Raw genomic sequence first — 504 nt, forward strand, 5'->3', positions numbered from 1 at the left:
TTGCAGGGTATAGTAGTCTGGGCTGGAATTTGTTTTCATAGAGGACCTGAAGTACTCTGCTCCATGCTCTTCTTCTTCTTCTTTTTTCTTTTTTAATGACATCAGTTACTTTTATTTTATTTTATTTTTATTTATTTATTTATGTTTTTTTTTGTATAACCAGGGATTGAACTCAGGCCCTTGCACTTTCCAGGCAAGCACTTATTCTACTCAGCCAGTTCCCTGGCCCCTATTTTTATTTTAAAGAAAGAAAAAAAATATAAAACAGTGGTGCAAAATCTCAAAACAAGATTTTAGGAGATTAACAGAGGTTAGTACATTGTGTATTATTATTGCCAAAGCAGTTTCTCGTATTACAAAATATAGGCAAGAAATAATAAGCAAATAACATAGGAACAAACCTTTTTTTTAAAGTCAACAGAAAATGGAAATATACTTTTTAAAGTTTCTAATACTAGGAGAAGATATCATACAATGTCTTTTCAAATAAATTGTAAGTCAAAG

Source organism: Octodon degus, unplaced genomic scaffold (genome assembly GCF_000260255.1).
Source record: "Octodon degus isolate 3935 unplaced genomic scaffold, OctDeg1.0 scaffold00189, whole genome shotgun sequence".
NCBI lineage: Eukaryota > Metazoa > Chordata > Mammalia > Rodentia > Octodontidae > Octodon > Octodon degus.